The sequence below is a fragment of the Haliotis rufescens genome, unplaced genomic scaffold (assembly GCF_023055435.1).
Source record: "Haliotis rufescens isolate VD_foot unplaced genomic scaffold, xgHalRufe1.0.p SCAF_71, whole genome shotgun sequence".
NCBI classification, from domain to species: Eukaryota; Metazoa; Mollusca; class Gastropoda; order Lepetellida; family Haliotidae; genus Haliotis; species Haliotis rufescens.
Genome location: NW_025964363.1, coordinates 1,716,987 through 1,742,110, shown reverse-complemented (window position 1 = coordinate 1,742,110; position 25,124 = coordinate 1,716,987). Strand labels below are relative to the sequence as shown.

The 25,124-nt window shown below is 42.5% G+C and overlaps 1 protein-coding gene across 2 annotated transcripts in view; it reads left to right on the top strand.

Annotated features, from left to right (window-relative positions):
• The window catches only part of LOC124119459 (dystroglycan 1-like), a 98,410-nt gene that overhangs the window by 26,279 nt on the left and 47,007 nt on the right, over window positions 1–25,124 (top strand). The window contains exon 3 of one of the 2 annotated variants that reach the window (XM_046481952.2): window positions 15,632–15,790. The gene's annotated coding sequence lies outside the window, so the exon portion shown is untranslated. Of the gene's footprint in view, window positions 1–15,631; window positions 15,791–16,921; window positions 17,154–25,124 lie in introns of those variants that run through there. The other variant, XM_046481958.2, reaches the window with a different exon arrangement.

The following is a 25,124-nucleotide window of genomic DNA, read 5'->3' as shown; positions in this document are numbered from 1 at the left end:
AAAAGCTTTTGTTGAGTTATTTACATTTCTGATGATGAATGTTGGCTTCTCATGGGCAAGGTGGGAAGAAATTGATTAGATGGCTAATGTACTATGTGTATGTGTGAGAGGGAGATGCTTTGAGGTGATGGAACATGTCTTGGATGGCATTCTAAATATTTGACTGGTAGTTTGGAAGCAAGTAGCAGAACAGTTAAAAACAGTGTGTGTGTGGGTGAGGAGTGGATGGGGGACCAGAGTGGGGTACGGGAGAGTAACTCCTGTATCTCATACATCAACACACACACAAACAAGTTGATGGTGTGGTACGTCTATAAACTCACATTGTCATCATCAGTGTCGATACAGATCATAGAAATGGATAATCATTAATTAAAAATCAATCACTTATCAATAAATATGGGGGAAGTAACTTTGAGCAAATACGCTAAAAGAGTCTGAATGAAGTCATGATATTTTACTCCACTGGTGATCAGTGACACATTTATGCATAGATCACTTTCTGGACATTTGAGATATAACAAAAACAGTTGCTTTCCATCTTTGACAATTGACATTACTGACAGTGACAAGTCTGTTTTGGTAAAACTAAACTTTATTTTATAACAATAGTTTATATAAGATATTATCGAAAACACAATTTTCATATCGATAATCGTTAATAGTTCTTCCCATTGATGATAATTCTGAGTATCGATCTTTTTGCCAGCCCTAATAATGACTATTAATAACGATGTGTATAGGTGTTATTAACACTGAGGGAATACTGTTCAACTCAGCATTCAACCCCACTCACTCACTCACTCACTCACTCACTCACTCACTCACTCACTCACTCACGCACTCACGCACTCATGCACTCACTCTGCATGTCTTTAGATAACTCACTCACTGACTTTAAACACTGAGTAAAAGTGTGATACACATTATTAGTGATGAGTTAAAGTGTATAAGTATTATTACTAATGGGTATCTCCACAGATGCAAGCAGGCTGCAGAATTGCAGTTGGTGTTATTTGTTTGTTGTTTAATGTTGCACTCAGCAATATTCCATCTATATGAGGGTGGTCTGTGAGTCTGGATCAGACAATCCAGTGATTGATATCATGAGCATTGATCCATGAAATTGGGATACGATGACATGCAACAACCAACTCAGCGAACTTGACCACCCAATCCCGTTAGTCGCCTCTTATGACAAGCAGAGTCCACTTTTACGGCAAGCATGGGTTGCTGAAGACCTATTCTACCCCGGATCTTCATGGGTCTGCAGTTGGTGTTGTTCTTGCCCTGGGTGTGGGACTAGATTAACATACAAAGGTGTCAAGTGCTGGTTAAACTGCAAGTTATTCTGGGATGGATTATCTATAATGTGCGGATGCACTGTAAATTACCTGCATATATGTGTCAATAGCCGTGCATTGTGGACATTGGTTATTGGGGTGGTGGGGTAGCCTAGTAATTAAAGTGTCACTCGTCACGCCGAAGGCACAGGATTGATTCCCCAAATGGGTACAATGTGTGAAGCCCATTTCTGGTGTCCCCCACCATGATTGATACTGCTGGAATATTGCTAAAGGCGGCAAAAAACATCCTTGCTCGCTCTCTCACTGCACAGTGGTTATACACTTGCTTAAAAATCGCAGGAAAATAACAATAATATGCTGAGTTGGGCCAGGATGTATATTCAACGTTTCGTCCAGGATGATTCTTAGGTTATACTAAAACATGCGCATCTGAAAATTAGTTTGTATTTTTGTTGCAAGAATTTCTCACCACAAATTATGTAACAAGACCCTTACAACATATATGAGAATAAACCTCAATACATCCTTGTAAATAACAACAAGTATGAGAATATACCTCAATACATCCTTGTAAATAACAACAAGTATGAGAATATACCTCAATATATCCTTGTAAATAACAACAAGTATGAGAATATACCTCAATACATCCTTGTAAATAACAACAAGTATGAGAATATACCTCAATACATCCTTGTAAATAACAACAAGTATGAGAATATACCTCAATACATCCTTGTAAATAACAACAAGTATGAGAATATACCTCAATACATCCTTGTAAATAACAACAAGTATGAGAATATACCTCAATACATCCTTGTAAATAACAACAAGTATGAGAATATACCTCAATACATCCTTGTAAATAACAACAAGTATGAGAATATACCTCAATACATCCTTGTAAATAACAACAAGTATGAGAATATACCTCAATACATCCTTGTAAATACCAACTGAGGCCAATGACATGAAACCCGTGAAGATCCTGGATGGAATAGGTCTTCAGCAACCCATACTTGCCCTAAATGGCGACTATGCTTGTCATAAGAGGTGACTAATGGCATCAGGTGGTCAGGCATTGTATGCCAATTGTGTGGGCGGATGCTCATGATGTCAATCACTGGATTGTCTGGTCCAGGCTCGATTATTTACAGACCGGTGTCATATAGGTTGAATATTGCTGAGTGTGGCGTTAAACAACAAACCGACCATTGATATGGGCTGCCTGTTGGTGTAAAGGTGACGCGGGGCCGTGACAGAGGTGGCAGTATGCCTGCATGTGCCTGTACGGCTCGGGGTGACGCGGGGCCGTGACAGAGGTGGCAGTATGCCTGCATGTGCCTGTACGGCTCGGGGTGACGCGGGGCCGTGACAGAGATGGCAGTATGCCTGCATGTGCCTGTACAGCTTGGGGTGATGCGGGGCCGTGACAGAGGTGGCAGTATGCCTGCATGTGCCTGTACAGCTCGGGGTGACGCGGGGCCATGACAGAGGTGGCAGTATGCCTGCATGTGCCTGTACAGCTCGGGGTGACGCGGGGCCGTGACAGAGGTGGCAGTATGCCTGCATGTGCCTGTACAGCTCGGGGTGATGCGGGGCCGTGACAGAGGTGGCAGTATGCCTGCATGTGCCTGTACGGCTCGGGGTGACGCGGGGCCGTGACAGAGGTGGCAGTATGCCTGCATGTGCCTGTACAGCTCGGGGGGACGCGGGGCCGTGACAGAGGTGGCAGTATGGCTGTCTGTGCCTGTACAGCTCGGGGTGACGCGGGGCCGTGACAGAGGTGGCAGTATGCCTGCATGTGCCTGTACAGCTCGGGGTGACGCGGGGCCGTGACAGAGGTGGCAGTATGCCTGCATGTGCCTGTACGGCTCGGGGTGACGCGGGGCCGTGACAGAGGTGGCAGTATGCCTGCATGTGCCTGTACGGCTCGGGGTGACGCGGGGCTGTGACAGAGGTGGCAGTATGCCTGCATGTGCCTGTACAGCTCGGGGTGACGCGGGGCTGTGACAGAGGTGGCAGTATGCCTGCATGTGCCTGTACGGCTCGGGGTGACGCGGGGCCATGACAGAGGTGGCAGTATGCCTGCATGTGCCTGTACGGCTCGGGGTGACGCGGGGCTGTGACAGAGGTGGCAGTATGCCTGCATGTGCCTGTACAGCTCGGGGTGACGCGGGGCTGTGACAGAGGTGGCAGTATGCCTGCATGTGCCTGTACGGCTCGGGGTGCCGAGTGGAGCAGCACGGACAATACCTGCACACTTAACAGTCTGTCAACCCGATGGGATAATCATAGGGAAGGTACGGGTTACACTCGATGTTCAACCAGCCGCAACTGATGCTCACATTAAGTTTTGTGGGGCCTAGCCTGCGATTTAATGGCCTATTTTGAATTACTAATATTTGCCAGGTTGATCGTAAATTACTTTGAAGTCTAGCCATATGTTTTCTCCATGCTAAATTCTTAGACTTTTAAACTGCAGTTTTGTGTAAATGTTCAGGCTAAATGTCAGTCGCATTCAAAGATTTGTGTCGGCAGTTTCAGTGAGCTGATTGCGTCTTGTAAGTCAGTTTATGTCACCATAATGGCTGTGTGGATATTTCTCTCAGCTGTGAACTCTCTGTACTTGCTCTGGTAGTTTAACCTTGGCCATGTCTACGGGGACAATAGGGCCTACTAGCTATGTCTGCTGGGACAATAGGGTCTACTAGCTATGTCTACTGGGACAACAGGGTCTACTAGCTATGTCTACTGGAACCATAGGGTCTACTAGCTATGTCTACTGGGACAATAGGGTCTACTAGCTATGTCTACTGGGACCATAGGGCCTACTAGCTATGTCTACTGGGACAATAGGGTCTACTAGCTATGTCTACTGGGACAACAGGGTCTACTAGCTATGTCTACTGGGACCATAGGGTCTACTAGCTATGTCTACTGGGACAATAGGGTCTACTAGCTATGTCTACAGGGACAATAGTGTCTACTAGCTATGTCTACTGGGACAATAGGGTCTACTAGCTATGTCTACTGGGACCATAGGGTCTACTAGCAATGTCTACTGGGACCATAGGGTCTACTAGCTATGTCTACTGGGACACAGATGTTTCTGCGGGGTGATCAATGAAGATCCAGGTTAGAATTGGTCTTCAAGAACCTGTGCTTGCCATAAGAGGTGACTAACGGGATCGGGTGTCAGACTTGGTGACTTGGTGACTTGGTTGATGTATGTCATTGTCTCTAAATTGCATTGATCGATGTCAATCACTGGATTGTCTTGTGCAGACTTGACTTGAATATTTACAGACAGCTGTCATATAGCTGGAATACTGCTGAATGCGGCATTAAACAACAAACAAGCAAACAAATTCTACTGGCTAGGTCTACTGGGACAAGGCTAGGTCTACTGGGACAAGGCTAGGTCTGCTAGGTCTACTGGGACAAGGCTAGGTCTACTGGGACAAGGCTAGGTCTACTGGGACAAGGCTAGGTCTACTTGCTAGGTCTACTGGGAAAAGGCTAGGTCTATTAGCTAGGTCTACTGGGACAAGGCTAGGTCTACTGGCTAGGTCTACTGGCTAGGTCTACTGGGACAAGGCTAGGTCTACTGGGACAAGGCTAGGTCTACTGGCTAGGTCTACTGGGACAAGGCTAGGTCTACTGGGACAAGGCTAGGTCTACTGGCTAGGTCTACTGGGACAAGGCTAGGTCTACTGGCTAGTAGGGCTGGGATGATACACCAACTGTGCAAACCGATATGTATCACGATACCTTACACACTATTCGATACATATCGCGATACATGCATGTGCACTTATCTGTGGTGCGTAAGCCATCTTTTTCATTGACAGGATTGTCAAATACCTGGCACACTGATGATTAACAGTTGGCAGTGTCAGGTATCGCACAATGGATGAAAATATTTACGTTTTCACAACTCATTTTCACTAATAATTAGTGTTTGTTGTAACATTAATTCAAGAAAACATTTAAGGTTCATTAAGAATCATTACTTTTTACTTAGTGTGCGACTGTGATCCATACTTGTATCGGGAAGTCAAATATCGCGATCCATGGATGCATCGGTGTATCGTCTCACCACTACTGGCGAGGTCTCATGGGACAAGGGTTGTCTAGGCTGTAGTGTACTGGCAATACTTGGATGCCGACTTGTCATATCACTGTCTCTTGTAATTCGGTGAACTGTGACATTGTCATTAAGTTGGCCTGACCATGGAAGTCTTCTCCATACAGAACAGTTTAATGTTCCTCCCTTCACAGGGAAGGGGGAATTCTACCCTGATGTCTCCTTTCCCACCTGGCAGCACACAGGGTGTCAGGTTACTGGCTATGTTTCTATTTTGAATAATATGTGATATTGTTTGTCATTTGAAAGATGAGGGTGGGATTTGCTGCAGCAACATTTCAGCATTTTAACAACATCACAGCAGCCTGGTATGTGATTGATCCTGGAGCAGGCAGACCAGTGATGAAGAGTGGAGCAGAGATGAAGTGGTAGCATCTCTTGTACAGGCAGTGATGCCTTGAAGCCAATAGGTCATCCAATCCAGTTATACACCACACCCAGCAATATTCCAGTTTTACACTCCACCCAGTGATATTCCAGTTATATACCCCACCAAGCAATATAACAGTTATACACCCCACCCAGCGATATTCCAGTTATACACCACACCCAGCGATATTCCAGTTATACACCACACCCAGCGATATTCCAGTTATACACCACACCCAGCAATATTCCAGTTATACAGCCCACCAAGGGATATTACAGTTATACACCCAACCCAGTGATATTTCAGTTATATACCCCATCCAATGATATTCCAGTTATATACCCCACCTAGCGATAGTCCAGTTATACACCACACCCAGCGATAGTCCAGTTATACACCACACCCGGCGATATTACAGTTATACACCACACCCAGCAATATTCCAGTTAAACAGTGATACTACAGTTATACACAACACCCAGGGATATTACAGTTATATACCCCACCCAGCGATATTACAGTTATATACCCCACCCAGTGATATTCCAGTTATACACCACATCCAGCGATATTCCAGTTATACACCACACCCAGGGATATTACAGTTATATACCACACCCAGCAATATAACAGTTATATACCCCACCCAGTGATATTCCAGTTATACACCACATCCAGCGATATTCCAGTTATACACCACACCCAGTGATATTACAGTTATACACCACACCCAGGGATATTACAGTTATATACCACACCCAGTGATATTACAGTTATACACCACACCCAGGGATATTCCAGTTATATACCCCACCCAGTGATATTCCAGTTATATACCCCACCCAGCGATAGTCCAGTTATACACCACACCCAGCCATATGACAGTTATATACCACACCCAGGGATATTCCAGTTATACACCACACCCAGCAATATTCCAGTTATACACCACACCCAGCGATATTACAGTTATACACCACATCCAGCGCTATTCCAGTTATACACCACACCCAGCGATATTACAGTTATATACCCCACCCAGCGATATTCCAGTTATACACCACACCCAGGGATATTCCAGTTATATACCACACCCAGCGATATTCCAGTTATACACCACACCCAGGGATATTCCAGTTATACACCACACCCAGCGATATTCCAGTTTTACACCACATCCAGCGATATTCCAGTTATACACCACATCCAGCGATATTCCAGTTATACACCACACCCAGCGATATTACAGTTATACACCACACCAAGCGATATTCCAGTTATACACCACACCCAGGGATATTACAGTTATACACCACACCCAGGGATATTACAGTTATACACCCAACCCAGGGATATTACAGTTACACACCACACCCAGGGATATTACAGTTATACACCACACCCAGGGATATTACAGTTATACACCACACCCAGGGATATTACAGTTATACACCACACCCAGGGATATTACAGTTACACACCACACCCAGGGATATTACAGTTATACACCACACCCAGGGATATTACAGTTATACACCACACCCAGGGATATTACAGTTGTACACCCAACCCAGGGATATTACAGTTACACACCACACCCAGGGATATTACAGTTATACACCACACCCAGGGATATTACAGTTATACACCCCACCCAGCGATATTACAGTTGTACACCCAACCCAGGGATATTACAGTTATACACCACACCCAGGGATATTACAGTTATACACCCCACCCAGGGATATTACAGTTATACACCACACCCAGGGATATTACAGTTATACACCACATCCAGCGATATTACAGTTATACACCACACCCAGGGATATTACAGTTATATACCCCACCCAGCGATATTACAGTTATATACCCCACCCAGTGATATTCCAGTTATACACCACATCCAGCGATATTCCAGTTATGCACCACACACAGCGATATTACAGTTATACACCACATCCAGCGATATTCCAGTTATATACCCCACCCAGTGATATTCCAGTTATACACCACATCCAGCGATATTACAGTTATATACCCCACCCAGCGATATTACAGTTATATACCCCACCCAGTGATATTCCAGTTATACACCACATCCAGCGATATTCCAGTTATGCACCACACCCAGCGATATTACAGTTATACCCCACACCCAGGGATATTACAGTTATACACCACACCCAGGGATATTCCAGTTATACACCACACCTAGGGATATTACAGTTATACACCACACCTAGGGATATTACAGTTATACACCACACCCAGGGATATTACAGTTATACACCACACCCAGGGATATTACAGTTATACACCACACCCAGCGATATTCCAGTTATACACCACACCCAGCGATATTCCAGTTATACAACCCACCCAGGGATATTACAGTTATACACCACACCCAGACATATTACAGTTATACACCACACCATATTCCAGTTTATCACCACAGCAATATTCCACTTATACACCACGCCCAGTAATATTCAAGTCATACACCAAAACAATATCGCAGACATTTCACACAGCATGTTACAGTTGAGTTATATCCAGACAAACCCGAGGGTTGATAGCATGATGACACACAGTTAGCCAGGTGACACAGATGGATCTCACAATCGTCAACCCAATTGTTTAAGACCAGCGCTGGATTCTGAGGACCATCCTGATCCAGAATCCCAGCAGGGTTCACAGAAGCTGGCAGATGGTGGACAAGTTGGAATACATGGCAAAAACGAATCGATGTATGAAAGTTTAAAAAAAAATTGAAGCCTACTGTGGCCTACTGTGCAGTCGACTTAAATTAGAGACATTATTTCCTATACACAGCCAGTGGTAGAACCCTCCTCATTCACCAGTTTGGATGCTGCCACAGGCAATTACATCATTGCCACATGCGGCAATATCAACATATTATCATTTAGCAGTTGTATCCTCCATTTCCATCTCATATTTATCATGGACCCGACACAGACCTTTGTAGGGTAAAATGATTTAAAAATGAGTAAACATATTGAAAAACCATCGCAGTAAACTTGAATTACTAAAAAAAAGTAAAGTAAAGGTTCAGAGTTCACACTGAAATATCAAATAACTGATGCATGTTGTGTGCATGAAGGATGTAACTCGTGAAATCGTGGCAGGGACGGGTCTGCCGAAGTCATTCAAGGAGGTTCTTTATTGCCGTGAAATGAAGTTGGTTTTATGCAAGATGGCTACTGGGGCATTCCTGCTGTATAAGATGAACTCACTGAAGAAGGAAATAATATGCAGAGTCAGGGTAGCTCAGTTACACAGGAAACAGGTCAGCAGCAGTTGTGAGGGGAATAGCACACAGGTCAGCAGCAGTTGTGAGGGGAATAGTACATCGGATACTTGAATGTGCTGCCGTAGAATTATACACAACATTAAGATTAGTTTAATAGCTACATTGGTCTACATCTCTGATTTAAATCTTTTTGAATGCATAATATTTCGAAGAGAGCAAACAAGAAGCGTATGTTGAAGATCCACACAAAAACATTGAGTGGCAAGTTTGATAATCTATTGGAATTCCTGACATTTCAAATGATCAAGCAAGATGTTATAAAGAATTATGGAACTTTGTGAAAAAGTGAAATATATGTTGAAATCTTTAAGAATAAGGTTGGTTTGATTTTATTCGAAGGCTGATAAATAATATTGTGGTTTAGATGACATGGTTTAGGAATAAATATACCACAAGGTATCAAATATTTAATGAGAATGTAAATAGGGTTGGATCAAGCCACACAGAAAGGTAGGATGTAGCTTACACTTGTGTTGATATTCTAGAGGGAAGCTTGGATTGTTTTGATTTAATTTGTTTCAGAAATACTGGAAAAGACCATACAATTCTTGTGAAACAAAACCTTCCTTACATTATTGCCGTAAGTCCTGTATTTTAGCAGTAATCATACTATAAAATCTTCAGATTTTCAACAGAGTGAGTGAGTGAGTGAGTATGGTTTTACGCCGCTTTTAGCAATATTCCAGCAATATCACGGCGGGGGACACCAGAAATGGGCTTTACACATTGTACCCATGTCGGGAATCGAACCCGGGTCTTTGGCGTGACGAGCGAACGCTTTAACCACTGGGCTACCCGACCGCCCCGATTTTCAACAGAGATGCTCTTCAATGTCAACTATCCATGACCAGTTGTGCAACTAATAGTATCTTGTTTCCTGCGTGTGAGGAACAACATTTAAAAAAAAAAATTGTCCCTAAGATTGTAAAATAAGACAAATATTCGTCTCCTTTGAGAGAAAAAAGTTTTTTTATCCCCCTGTTTCTTAGAACGGCAGGATATGGTGATCAGCATCCGTCCGTCCGTCCGTTTTCTATTTCTGGAGCAGATCTCCTAAACTGTTGGATATTTCTCGTTGAAACTTGTTATACAGGTCAGTCTAGTGGTGAAATGGTGCCTTTTGATGATAATTATTTTTTATATGTCTTTGTTTTCATGTCAACGAGTGGGACTGACAATGAGGTTAGTGCATGTTGTTTGAATCATTTCCACATATATTTTTTCCGAGAAGATGATTATTTAGAAATATGGGATGAAGTGTTTGTGTCCTGAGGCTTGTATTTGTAGGAACATGAAACTGAAACGCACAACACCGTTTATTAACGCCTGAATCCATTGAAACATGGCGCTACCATATTTAAGTTAGGAGGAAATGAGTTTCAGTTTTGATTACAAATTTATTTCTAGTGGAGGTTAATTTTTGTGGTTTACACTCTAATGAGGCCACACTGACATTTCAATAAATAAACAAACGGTGGAACGTGACAGAACATGTATGTGTTTCTGTATAGAACTAGCAAAGCAACTCAACCAGTTTTATAAGAGGCCTCAGCAGTGGTAGAAACTAACAGTTTCAGTCTACTAGTCCTTATAATGATAACATATAACAAAACCTCTAAAAGTGGCAAATTTCTACAAGTCCTTATGATACCATAACTATTGGGCAGTTGGCAAGGACTTTTGGACTAGTGCCAATTTCTAAGGCTGCTCAGAGTGAGTGAGTCAGTGAGTGAGTACCAGTTTTATCCCACTTTCTTCAATATGTCAACATCATGGCGAAGTCCCCAGAAATTTTGTCATTGCACATTTACCAACTTGGGAAATCCAAACCATGGGATGAGCAAACGGTTTGACCACAAGGCCACCCCCACCCTGACTCTGCTGCCTGGATTGAGTAAAAGAGACGGGGGTAGAATGAGTGAGTGATGCGGTTTAATGCCGCTTTGAACAGTGTTATAGTTATCATGGGGCTCTGCTGGATGTGGAGAAAGGCTGGACATGTTGCAGGGTTTCCCCGTTGACCTCTATGCTGAGTCCATGACCTCTGTCCTGAGTCCATGACCACAGGTGGGATGCTGACAACCCAAGGATCATAATCGGGACATGATGTAGGATTTAACCCTTGCAGTACCGACACTCTCACATGTCTCACAGACATTTCCTGGATATGATTTCCTTGTGTGGTGACAATGTCTCGGTTCAACCGAGTCCTCCTGTCAACTTCGTCCTGATGAAGTGTTGCTCTGTGATCTCTGGATGTTGAGGGTGTCACAGGTACAGTGTTCCCGTTTACCAGTAAATTTAAGCTTGGACTGGTAATTCATGTGACTGCCAGTCCCTGTGGACAGGCAAATAAAGTACCTTATAAATCTTTGTAGTTGGACAAAACATTGGCAATATTCATATAAGTATATTTTTCAAATGAAATCAGCTTGTCTGTTACCATCAGTTTTTCCCCTTGTCTATTTATAGTGCAAGGAAATAACATTTCGCTTTGCTTTGAGATTCAGTATATATTTGTAGCGACTTAGTCTTGAAATATTTTAAAAAATGAGAAAACTTGTGACTGAACTTTTTGTGAATGACATATAGATCTAACCAAGATACTTCAGAGATGACGTCATTGCACTGAACATGATGTTCAAAGAATTAAAACCAGGTAATTTTCATATGTTTTTTATATGTTCTAAGTTGGGACTGACAATAATTAGGGGGGACTATTAAGTTTTAGAATTGCCTCCAGCAGGACTGTCAGCTTCAAAAGCCAGCAAGAACACTGAGGTACAAGACTGATTTGGACATGGGGTAGTCTGACTCTCATCTGTAGCAGACTACAGGCTCAAGTGTTGTGACTGTGTATTCTGACAAGGAGAATACCGCCTCCATGGTCTTGTGGTAGAGCGTCCGCCCGGAGAGCGGAAGGTCTGGGGTTTGATCCCCAGCCGCGTCATACAAAAAGACGTTAAAAGATTGTACTTGTTGTTACCCTGTCTGGCGCTCGGCATTAAGGGGCTAAAACAAGGACTGGTCGGCTCGGAGTCAGTATACTGTGTCTGAGTGGGGTATTCATGTTAAACTGCGGCATGGTATCTCAGTGAGCTAGCACTATAAATCGGCATCAGTCCGGACTAGTACAAGCAGCCACACACACACATACACGTGCATGCACGTCGCTATATAAGTGCAATAATCTTGGACGCGATGTTAAACCCAATTTCACCTCACCTCACCTCTGACAAGGAGAAACACAACTTTAACTTTGAAAATAACCCAAGCAAACAGTTGTCTCAATTTGGCTGTTTCAGTTCCAGTTGTAGAGATGACAAGACTAATACAGTGCCCCATCACATCATGTCCGTCTACAATTTCTTTATGAACACACAATGCCATTTTAGAAAGGAGGTCAAATGTAACAAATGTTATATTTGGGATAACATTTTCTTACTAAAGTACAGATTCTAGTACTTTTTGGTGTTGAGTCTCATCCAGGATTCGAACCAACACTGCCAGAGTGAGGCACCTAATCGCCAGCACACAAAGCACACAAAGTGGAAGCCTCGGTGGCTGAGTGGGTTAGATCACTGACTGTGTGTGATTGCGATTAGGTGCCTCACTCTGGCAGTGTGGGTTCGAATCCTGGATGAGACTCAACCAGGGGTCCGGAAACCGTCATATGCGCCGGACATGTCCGATTGGGAATCTCAAATGTCCGTTTTAAAATAATGCTTACCGGACATTTTAAAAAGTATTGTCCGGACATTCTTAAATTTTGACTGGACATGATCAACAGTTAGGACTGAGCAGTTTCTGTCTGCAGTTGCAACACAATGAAGATTAACTACACTGACAAGCTTTGTTTGTTTTGATTGCTGTAAATACATCGTACCTACATGATAGTCCAATCTGTCAATCACTGTAATGGGCAATAAACTGAGTTGACACTGATTAATCGAGGATTAATTACTGAGAACATTGTTAATTTGAGTGAAAGGTGTTTACAACTGTACATTAATACCTTGCATCATCGATGTACCTCATTATCCTCACAATCGTACGATTTGTAACCTCAGACAAGAAGCGAAAGCGTGACGACAGCCATTCGACGGATGCAGATCAGTCGGGCGGATCTGCCAAACCCTCAAAGTCTGGATGATCATTTTGTAAGTCGTGGCTAACGACTTTCACTTGGTTGACATACAATGAGGATTTGCAGATTTTATTGTTTTCAGTAGCTAGTCGTATATTGAATCTTGATTGACCGCCATTTTGCTTTCTCGGACGATCGATATCCAATTTTTTTATGGTCAATAATTAAGTACAGATGAAAAAAGTATTCAAATAACTATTGCTATCAATGATATTTTAGTATTTGTGATTAAATTATCTGTCTTGTTTTTAAAAAAATCTTTAGTTTAAAAAAAAACTTTTCCCGTGAGGTCACATGATAACCAAATATGGGAAAATAGTCTCGATCCAAATGTTACAACGCGTACACTTGAGCAGACCCATGAATATAACTCATGAATATTAATTAGACCGTTCACTACGTTAACAGATCGTTATTATAACAGAAACAAACGTATTTTTTCCATGTAAATCTAAAAATGATATTATTTGTTATTAATTGTCTGGTAAATTAAACAATTTAAATTGAAACAATTCATAATTCATCATATTATGAATACGTAAACTTGTAATGTGTGTGAAAAGTCGTACTAAAATACGCTATTTGAAGGGGGCGTGGCCTAAATGCAAATGTCCGATTGGGATTTTAAATTTTCCGGACCCCTGGACTCAACACCAAAAAGTACTAGAATCTGTACTTTAGTAAGAAAATGTTATGCCAAATAGATCATTTGTTAAATATGGTGTTTATTTTTCCTTGTCAAATTCAAAGATATTTACTGTGGTTACCATGCTTGGCACTATATATTTTATTGGAAAGTGAACTTCAATGTTCAATTTTTCAGCAATAGCAACACTAATCAAAGTTAGCTCAAACCAAAAGTCAAGAACCTTTTTTTGATTTGCTGAATAACCAGATAAATTTTGAATATTATTTTATTAAATGTCTCTTTTTGGTTTAAATTCAGTCATAGTAATGTACTTCATGTCAAGTTTTCCACAGGGTACTGAAAGAGATGTTTAGATGTGCCTTTACGAATTTAATTATGCGAATCAGAAGATTAATCTCAATGACAGATGTTCATCACTTTCCAAGTGTTTGTCCAGTCTGCTTGTGTGAAGTACTTCCCTCATTGCCTCGACTCACATCACAGTCATCAGATTTCTAAGCGTGACATGAAAGCACCGGGAACTTGTTTCAGCTGTGTCATAATGATTTGGACCCTGTCATTTCCTCTTTTATACAGGGAATTTTAGCCGTGATACAATAATGATATATTTCTTTTTCAATTTTGAAATATCAGATCACCTTATGCCTTCTGTTAACTTTTATCCCCTGCCAAAAAGTGTATAAGAATGGGTGCTGTCCTTCCGTCCGTTCGTCATGTTTCGTTTCCCGAGCAGAACTCAAAAACCATGAGTGATATCTTAACCAAACTTGGCACACAGATAGGTCTAGTGGTGACCTGGTGCCTTTTGATGGTTTGGGATGTTACAAATTTATCTTTGGAGTTTCCATGGCAACAACTTTGACTTAGACTGAAAATGGCGATAGTGCTAATTTCCAGAGCAGGTCTTGAAAACTGTACAATATTTCTTGCCATGCACACAACCAGACATGTCATGCTGGCAGGGGATATGAGTATTTCATGCTTGTTTCAAATATGATGTACTGGTACAATCTTCAATATACATACATCTTCCCGAGGCAAGAGAGTTAACTGACTATAAAAGTCCAGTTTCCGCCCATGCCGAACTAGGCTGCTATTATGGAGTTAGATTTTGGCTGGACTAATGAGCCTATGCGTACCGAAATCGAAATCCGGTTAGTAAACTGTCATGCAGATTTTGGTCGATTGCAGGATTTGCACAGCATTTGCACCACTAACTCGTTGTCAACAGATATTTTCCAAATCTTTTCAAGTTTTTAATCAAGGTGCTCATGTGATTTGATGCAGTTTGCGATGTAAGACCCGTTTTCTCACAATATAGATCTTGATTGTCCATCAGATCGTCTTGACTTGGCACCGCCATTTTGTTTGAAGCAATGCAAGTGATACAAGTGGTGGAATCTGATTGGTCCATAGGAGAGGCATAGAAGGGATTTAACTCGTAACAGCCCCTGGTGGTGCTACAATCGAGCCCAGGAATTCCAGCCTAGTTCGGCAAGGGTGGAAACTGGACTTTTAAAGTCAGTTAACTCCCTTGCCTCAGGAAGATGTATACATGTCAGTCCACAGGCTTCTCACTTCTTACTTCTTTCTCCTGCTTGGAGTATTGCCTTTCATCATGGTCAAGACAAGGCATGGTATTTAACACAAGTTCTTTACTGATTCCAGGACTGAAGACGGACTCAACCGTCACAACATTAGCAACTACTGTGTCATCAGTGTATATAAACAACATCAGCATCTACCACAAAATCAGCATCTACCGGGACATCAGCAGCACCAGTCTGACCCTTCAAGGCCTCAGGAAATCTTCGACATCCCACACCAGTAAGTTGACTAATAGCGTGATGATATAGGGCAATAATGGTGGCCATATTAACATAGTCTGCCTCTGATTATTTCCTGTGCAGTTTGGCACACGCTCAGCCACAATGGGCAATTTCCGCCGTTAAGCACCCTATTGATGGAACAGTCCGCCAGCTCAAGACAGCAATTGTCGTCCACTTGATGTCGACGAAAACTACTGTTCGCTTCGTTAGCAGACATCGTTAACCTTCATTCAGTCTTCGTATTGACCATGTCTCTAATCTTCTACATAATAAAATAGTTCCTATATCCTTTATATCCTCCTTCCTAGGTAATATTGTTTCCATCTGCCTCTTGGAGAGATCAAGAACTTTTTAGAATGATCTGTAATTTATCGTTCTTTTAACATGAACCCGGTGGGGATCTATCATCGGTCCCCAGATCCCAGGCTTGTTGTAAAAGATGACAGGGATGGGTGATTGGCTGATTGAATGTCATCATGACCCGATGGCTTTGGCTGTTGCTCATGCTATCAACCACTGGTTTAATTGACCCTGGTTCATGTACAGGCCACTGTGACATGGGTTGTTTTCATTGACTGCGTCATTAGGCAACACTCACATGTAACAGGATATGGTTATATTAAGATTTCACTTTAGAGTGACAAATCTAAAACCATGGAATAATTGACAGAAAATGGTTGTAGAATTAGGATTGACAATGGTGTGACAATGACAGCTTTCTTGGCTAATACAGTTCTCATAGACAGCAAAACAGCTCCTTAGAGAACAAAGGCCAACAGAACATTAGGAACGATTAGTGTGATCTGTCTTCAATGAATGAGGACATGTGGGCCACCATTATCTCATAGACACACAGAACTGGGTCCAGACAGCCCTTTTGTCAGTAGCCCCATGCTATTACCACGGTATCACATCACTTCATCACCAATCACAATAGCTACTGAGGCTGCTGGCTGAGTATTATTCATATCTCCCTAGGGAGGGAATCTGCACACGCCCAGGGGACAGGCTCAGGGTCACTCACACTGCGATGTGATTGGCCAAGCGGTGGCCTAATAATACTAGCTGATTGCCGATATTGATGGTGAAGTTAGGCGAGCAGGTATTGATCGTTGGGCTGGCTCTGGAACTGCCAACACTGGTCTTGTTGCCACTTGGGCAGATGGCCTGGTCTTCTGTGCCTGACGGACTACACAAAAGGTTTAATCCCTCTCTATTGCACAAGTGATAGTTACATGGCTCTTGTCTAACACGGCTAAATGTGACCACCCTCTGTCAAGTGAGACGTTTACCCGTGAAACGCCAGCATCTGTTCTGACACGTGAATATTGGTGGATGTATGGAGCAGGGCAAGAGTGAAGGTTAGTGGTCTGAGAGAGGGATATACATGTGTGTGAGAGGACTGTCAGAGCATCTGATATATATATGTCTTCATGTGTCAGAGTGCTACAGTGATAGTAATTTGCACTAGTTCTACATTTCTTGCCAAACTACTCAATAGTTAAGGTGTCATAAGTACTAGTGGAAATTTGCCATTAGGGTTTTGCTACAATGTTACTATTTTTAGGACTAGTGGGTTTAAACTTTTAGTTTCTATCCCTGGCACTATCATAGCATGTCACATGTGTGTGAGAGGACTGTCATAGCATGTCATGTGTGTGTGAGAGGACTGTCATAGCATGTCACGTGTGTGAGAGAGGACTGTCATAGCATGTCACGTGTGTGAGAGGACTGTCATAGCATGTTGTGTGTGTGTGTGAGAGGACAGTCATAGCATGTCACGTGTGTGAGAGGACTGTCATAGCATGTTGTGTGTGTGTGTGAGAGGACCGTCATAGCATGTCACATGTGTGTGTGAGAGGACTGTCATAGTATGTTGTGTGTGTGAGAGGACCGTCAAAGCATGTCATGTGTGTGTGTGAGAGGACTGTCATAGTATGTTGTGTGTGTGAGAGGACCGTCATAGCATGTCATGTGTGTGTGTGAGAGGACTGTCATAGTATGTTGTGTGTGTGAGAGGACTGTCATAGCATGTCGCATGTGTGTGTGAGAGGACTGTCATAGTATGTTGTGTGTGAGAGGACCGTCATAGCATGTCACGTGTGTGTGAGAGGCCCGTCATAGTATGTCATGTGTGTGTGAGAGGCCTGTCATAGTATGTCACATGTGTGTGAGAGGACTGTCATAGCATATCATGTGTGTGTGAGAGGCCCGTCATAGTATGTCACATGTGTGCGAGAGGACTGTCATAGTATGTCACACGTGTATGAGAGGACTGTCATAGCATGTCACACGTGTATGAGAGGACTGTCATAGCATATCATGTGTGTGTGAGAGGACTGTCATAGCATGTCACATGTGTGTGAGAGGACTGTCATAGCATATCGTGTGTGTGAGAGGACTGTCGTAGCATGTTATGTGTGTGAGAGGACTGTCATAGCATGTCACATGTGTGTGAGAGGACTGTCATAGCATATCGTGTGTGTGAGAGGACTGTCATAGCATATCGTGTGTGTGAGAGGACTGTCATAGCATGTCACACGTGTATGAGAGGACTGTCATAGCATATCATGTGTGTGTGAGAGGACTGTCGTAGCATGTTATGTGTGTGAGAGGACTGTCATAGCATGTCACATGTGTGTGAGAGAGCTGTCATAGCATGTCACATGTGTGTGAGAGGGCTGTCATAGCATGTCACGTGTGTGAGAAGACTGTCATAGCATGTCACGTGTGTGAGAGGACTGTCATAGCATGTCATGTGTGTGTGAGAGGACTGTCATAGCATGTCGTGTGTGTTTGATACGGAGAAATCGCCATGCTTGTCTACGCTATATTGTGCGGGTAACGTGGGGGAGTCTCCTGTGAATACACACATTGAGTCAGTCAGTGCACAGCGTAGTCACACCAACAGTATCAGGATAGCCTGTCTCACTGAGGTAAGGCACACTTCGTCAATGTTTTCCCTCGGTGATGCGGAAAACTTTCAACAATTGCCTTTAACTTATTGAAGTTTAGATGAACTTGCACAGACTTAATATCATCCTGTATTCACCATCAATAGTGTATTTGTATTTTGTATGTCAAAAGCCATGTAGACTTATATTAATTTCCGTAATTTTTGTATTGTTTTTTTGTATAGATTGTCTTTTAATATAGAAACCATTACAAGATGGTTCTAAATGTGACAGATTCCATATTTAGTATTTGAAATATACATACAGATGTCCTTACAAATGAAGAAATATGACTATTGCTTAGTGGGCATTAAACAACAAACAAACAAACCGATGAAGATCCCTCCTTATGATTGTGTGATCCATCATTATAGTTGTGTGATCTCATCCTTATAGGGGGCCACGGGTGGCCCAGTCGACTAAGGCGCCGCAATTCGCTGTGCAGAGTTGCGTCCCTTGGGCACGCCAGAAACCTATGATTGTGGGTTCGAATCCGGGTTTGCCCCGATTATGATTCTAGATTTGTCAGCACCATACCCGTGCTCGTGGGTTTCACCGAAGACCTGCATCACTTCGGGCTTTCCTCCCACATTAAGCTGACACGCCGTGATATGACTGGAATACTGTTAAAAGCGGCATTAAGCCCAACTCACTCACTCATCCTTATAGTTGTGTGATCTCATCCTTATAGTTGTGTGATCCATCATGATAGTTCTGTGATCTCATCCTTATAGTTGTGTGATCCATCATGATAGTTGTGTGATCTCATCCTTATAGTTGTGTGATCCATCATGATAGTTGTGTGATCTCATCCTTATAGTTGTGTGATCCATCATGATAGTTGTGTGATCTCATCCTTATAGTTGTGTGATCCATCATGATAGTTCTGTGATCTCATCCTTATAGTTGTGTGATCCATCATGATAGTTGTGTGATCTCATCCTTATAGTTGTGTGATCCATCATGATAGTTGTGTGATCTCATCCTTATAGTTGTGTGATCCATCATGATAGTTCTGTGATCTCATCCTTATAGTTGTGTGATCCATCATGATAGTTGTGTGATCTCATCCTTATAGTTGTGTGATCCATCATGATAGTTGTGTGATCTCATCCTTATAGTTGTGTGATCCATCATGATAGTTCTGTGATCTCATCCTTATAGTTGTGTGATCCATCATGATAGTTGTGTGATCCATCATGATAGTTGTGTGATCCATCATGATAGTTGTGTGATCCATCATGATAGTTGTGTGATCTCATCCTTATAGTTGTGTGATCCATCATGATAGTTGTGTGATCTCATCCTTATAGTTGTGTGATCCATCGTGATAGTTGTGTGATCTCATCCTTATAGTTGTGTGATCCATCATGATAGTTGTGTGATCTCATCCTTATAGTTGTGTGATCCATCATGATAGTTGTGTGATCTCATCCTTATAGTTGTGTGATCCATCGTGATAGTTGTGTGATCCCTCCTTATAGTTGTGTGATCCATCATGATAGTTGTGTGATCCCTCCTTATAGTTGTGTGATCCATCATGATAGTTGTGTGATCTCATCCTTATAGTTGTGTGATCCATCATGATAGTTGTGTGATCTCATCCTTATAGTTGTGTGATCCATCGTGATAGTTGTGTGATCCCTCCTTATAGTTGTGTGATCCATCATGATAGTTGTGTGATCCCTCCTTATAGTTGTGTGATCCATCATGATAGTTGTGTGATCTCATCCTTATAGTTGTGTGATCCATCATGATAGTTGTGTGATCTCATCCTTATAGTTGTGTGATCCATCGTGATAGTTGTGTGATCCCTCCTTATAGTTGTGTGATCCCTCCTTATAGTTGTGTGATCCCCTCCTTCTAGTTGTGTGATCCATCGTGATAGTTGTGTGATCCCTCCTTATAGTTGTGTGATCCATCATGATAGTTGTGTGATCCCTCCTTATAGTTCTGTGATCTCATCCTTATAGTTGTGTGATCCATCATTATAGTTGTGTGATCCATCGTGATAGTTGTGTGATCCATCATGATAGTTGTGTGATCTCATCCTTATAGTTGTGTGATCCATCATTATAGTTGTGTGATCCATCGTGATAGTTGTGTGATCCATCGTGATAGTTGTGTGATCCATCATGATAGTTGTGTGATCTCATCCTTATAGCTGTGTGATCCATCGTGTTAGTTGTGTGATCCCCTACTTATAATTGTGTGATCCATCGTGATAGTTGTGTGATCCCCTACTTATAATTGTGTGATCCATCGTGAAAGTTGTGTGATCTCATCCTTATAGTTGTGTGATCCATCGTGATAGTTGTGTGATCCCCTCCTTATAATTGTGTGATCCATCGTGATAGTTGTGTGATCCATCATGATAGTTGTGTGATCCCCTCCTTATAGTTGTGTGATCCATCATGATAGTTGTGTGATCCATCGTGATAGTTGTGTGATCCCCTCCTTATAATTGTGTGATCCATCGTGATAGTTGTGTGATCCATCATGATAGTTGTGTGATCCCCTCCTTATAGTTGTGTGATCCCCTCCTTATAGTTGTGTGATCCCCTTCATATAGTTGTGTGATCCATCGTGATAGTTGTGTGATCCATCATTATAGTTCTGTGATCCATCCTTATAGTTCTGTGATCTCATCCTTATAGTTGTGTGATCCATCGTGATAGTTGTGTGATCCATCACGATAGTTGTGTGATCCCCTCCTTATAGTTGTGTGATCCCCTTCATATAGTTGTGTGATCCATCGTGATAGTTGTGTGATCCATCATTATAGTTCTGTGATCCATCCTTATAGTTCTGTGATCTCATCCTTATAGTTGTGTGATCCATCGTGATAGTTGTGTGATCCCCTCCTTATAATTGTGTGATCCATAGTGATAGTTGTGTGATCCCCTACTTATAATTGTGTGATCCATCGTGATAGTTGTGTGATCCATCATTATAGTTCTGTGATCCATCCTTATAGTTCTGTGATCTCATCCTTATAGTTGTGTGATCCATCGTGATAGTTGTGTGATCCCCTCCTTATAATTGTGTGATCCATAGTGATAGTTGTGTGATCCCCTACTTATAATTGTGTGATCCATCGTGATAGTTGTGTGATCCATCATTATAGTTCTGTGATCCATCCTTATAGTTCTGTGATCTCATCCTTATAGTTGTGTGATCCATCGTGATAGTTGTGTGATCCCCTCCTTATAATTGTGTGATCCATAGTGATAGTTGTGTGATCCCCTACTTATAATTGTGTGATCCATCGTGATAGTTGTGTGATCCATCATTATAGTTGTGTGATCCCCTCCTTATAGTTGTGTGATCCCCTTCATATAGTTGTGTGATCCATCGTGATAGTTGTGTGATCCATCATTATAGTTGTGTGATCCATCCTTATAGTTCTGTGATCTCATCCTTATAGTTGTGTGATCCTCTCCTTATAATTGTGTGATCCATCGTGATAGTTGTGTGATCCCATCCTTATAGTTCTGTGATCCCCTCCTTATAGTTGTGTGATCCTCTCCTTATAGTTGTGTGATCCCCTTCATATAGTTGTGTGATCCCCTCCTTATAGTTGTGTGATCCCCTCCTTATAGTTGTGTGATCCCCTCCTTATAGTTCTGTGATCCTCTCCTTATAGTTGTGTGATTCCCTCCTTATAGTTGTGTGATCCCCTCCTTATAGTTGTGTGATCCCCTCCTTATAGTTGTGTGATCCCCTCGTTATGGTTGTAGATGGTAATGAACAGGCAGAGTGAATCCGATGCCTCAGGGATTAATCGGATAAACCCTTTGTTGTGCATCTGATACAAGTAAATAATTTGCTGATGCGAGTGTTTGACTTTGCGCTTGCCATGTTTTACATGCGGAGATCTGACCATGAGACGGCGGTGGGGTAAATGTCACCCCAAGTTTAATGTTCCCTGAGAGGAGCTCCCACTCAGCTTCGACTTCAACCAGTAAATGGCAAACTGCTATTTTGCATTTCCAAACACGATCTTGTCAGAGGGTGTCGGGGGGGGGGGGGGGGGGGGGGGGGAAAGGGCAGCTATACTTGAGAGAGGGTGTGTCCTAGAACTTCATGGCATGCCTGGTGGCAGGTTGCCCAGTCCTGTTAGACTTGCACTAGTCTCTCAGGCAATAATTATTCGTTGAAATTATAATTTCTGATTATGTAAATAATAAGAACAAATTGTCCTGAAAGAGACTAGATTCCTGTCCACATATCTAGACTTGGCTATTAGGGGGATAGAATTACTACACATCCATGGAATATTCTTTCAGTACAGCCTTAGAGACAGGCTATAGTTCTGTAGGCGGAGGAAGTGTTACAGTGGTAGACTGACGTTTAAACTATGATCATTCTTGAGCCTGTCTCTATTGCAGATTCTAGACTTGCCGATATTAGTCGTCTAGACTTGCCGATGTTAGTCATCTAGTCTTGCCAATGTTAGCCGTCTAGACTTGCCGATGTTAGTCGTCTAGACTTGCCGATGTTAGTCATCTAGACATGCCGATGTTAGTTGTCTATACTTGCCGATGTTAGCCATCTAGACTTATCAATGTTAGTCGTCTATACTTGCCGATGTTAGTCATCTAGACTTGCCGATGTTAGTCATCTAGACTTTCCGATGTTAGTCACCTAGACTTGCCGTTGTTAGTCATCTAGACTTTCCGATGTTAGTCATCTAGACTTGCCGATGTTAGTCGTCTATACTTGCCGATGTTAGCCATCTAGTCTTGCCGATGTTAGTCATCTAGTCTTGCCGATGTTAGTCGTCTATACTTGCCGATGTTAGTTGTCTGTACTTGCCGATGTTAGTCATCTAGTCTTGCCGATGTTAGTCATCTAGTCTTGCCGATGTTAGTCGTCTATACTTGCCGATGTTAGTTGTCTGTACTTGCCGATGTTAGTCGTCTAGACTTGTCAATGTTAGTCGTCTATACTTGCCGATGTTAGTCATCTAGTCTTGCCGATGTTAGTCATCTAGACTTGCCGATGTTAGTTGTCTGTACTTGCCGATGTTAGCCATCTAGTCTTGCCGATGTTAGTCATTTAGTCTTGCCGATGTTAGTCGTCTATACTTGCCGATGTTAGTTGTCTGTACTTGCCGATGTTAGTCATCTAGTCTTGCCGATGTTAGTCATCTAGTCTTGCCGATGTTAGTCGTCTATACTTGCCGATGTTAGTCGTCTATACTTGCCGATGTTAGCCGTCTAGACTTGCCAATGTTAGTCGTCTATACTTGCCGATGTTAGTTGTCTGTACTTGCCGATGTTAGTCGTCTAGACTTGCCGATGTTAGTCATCTAGACTTGCCGATGTTAGTCGTCTATACTTGCCGATGTTAGCCGTCTAGACTTGCCAATGTTAGTCGTCTATACTTGCCGATGTTAGTTGTCTGTACTTGCCGATGTTAGTCGTCTAGACTTGTCAATGTTAGTCGTCTATACTTGCCGATGTTAGTCATCTAGTCTTGCCGATGTTAGTCATCTAGACTTGCCGATGTTAGTTGTCTGTACTTGCCGATGTTAGCCATCTAGTCTTGCCGATGTTAGTCATCTAGTCTTGCCGATGTTAGTCGTCTAGTCTTGCCGATGTTAGTCGTCTATACTTGCCGATGTTAGTTGTCTGTACTTGCCGATGTTAGTCATCTAGTCTTGCCGATGTTAGTCATCTAGTCTTGCCGATGTTAGTCGTCTATACTTGCCGATGTTAGTTGTCTATACTTGCCGATGTTAGCCGTCTAGACTTGCCAATGTTAGTCGTCTATACTTGCCGATGTTAGTTGTCTGTACTTGCCGATGTTAGTCGTCTAGACTTGCCGATGTTAGTCATCTAGACTTGCCGATGTTAGTCGTCTATACTTGCCGATGTTAGCCGTCTAGACTTGCCAATGTTAGTCGTCTATACTTGCCGATGTTAGTTGTCTGTACTTGCCGATGTTAGTCGTCTAGACTTGTCAATGTTAGTCGTCTATACTTGCCGATGTTAGTCATCTAGTCTTGCCGATGTTAGTCATCTAGACTTGCCGATGTTAGTTGTCTGTACTTGCCGATGTTAGCCATCTAGTCTTGCCGATGTTAGTCATCTAGTCTTGCCGATGTTAGTCGTCTATACTTGCCGATGTTAGTTGTCTGTACTTGCCGATGTTAGTCGTCTAGACTTTCCGATGTTAGTCACCTAGACTTGCCGTTGTTAGTCGTCTAGACTTGCCGTTTTTAGTCATCTAGACTTTCCGATGTTAGTCATCTAGACTTGCCGATGTTAGTCGTCTATACTTGCCGATGTTAGCCATCTAGTCTTGCCGATGTTAGTCTTCTAGTCTTGCCGATGTTAGTCGTCTATACTTGCCGATGTTAGTTGTCTGTAC